Here is a 594-nt window from a genome sequence, read left to right on the forward strand (position 1 = left end):
TGGAAAGTAATGGTAACGAATTCAGATTCGCTGGAAGTGCTTCAAAGTAAAGTATTCTGGAATGTGGTATTTCTGGGAACATTGGAGAGAGTATTCAGTGGCTTATGGGTCTTAGACAGTGTGGTCTTGTGCTTGAGTCTCGTGTAGTGAGCCTGGGTTGAGGCATTGTGGTGCTACAGCAAGAGGGAATATCAAGTTGATGATGAATCAGAAGGGAAATTAGATGGATAGAATAGCTTAATAGTGGACCGAATCGGTATGGTAAGGATATGATTAATTCTTCGTATGTGTTCGAGGTAATGAGCCCTTACAGGTATTGTGCAGCGAAGTTCTTGAGTTTTGACAGCTTGCTTAGCTCAGGTTGGGTAGAACGATTCAGTCCTGGCAGTTTAGCTTGTGCAAATGGAATTGGGAGATGGAGTTCTCATGTTATCCTAGTGTGGTATGGTATATGCGATATGTTGGGGAGGATTGGGATTTGTGTGTGTAAGGCTTCGGTTCAGTTCAGAATGGAAAGTCATTAAATTCTTAAGCAGCACGGGCAGCTGCAGGTGATTTAAGAATCGATCTTCAGATGATTAAGGAAAATGATAT

Source organism: Nicotiana attenuata, unplaced genomic scaffold (genome assembly GCF_001879085.1).
Source record: "Nicotiana attenuata strain UT unplaced genomic scaffold, NIATTr2, whole genome shotgun sequence".
NCBI lineage: Eukaryota > Viridiplantae > Streptophyta > Magnoliopsida > Solanales > Solanaceae > Nicotiana > Nicotiana attenuata.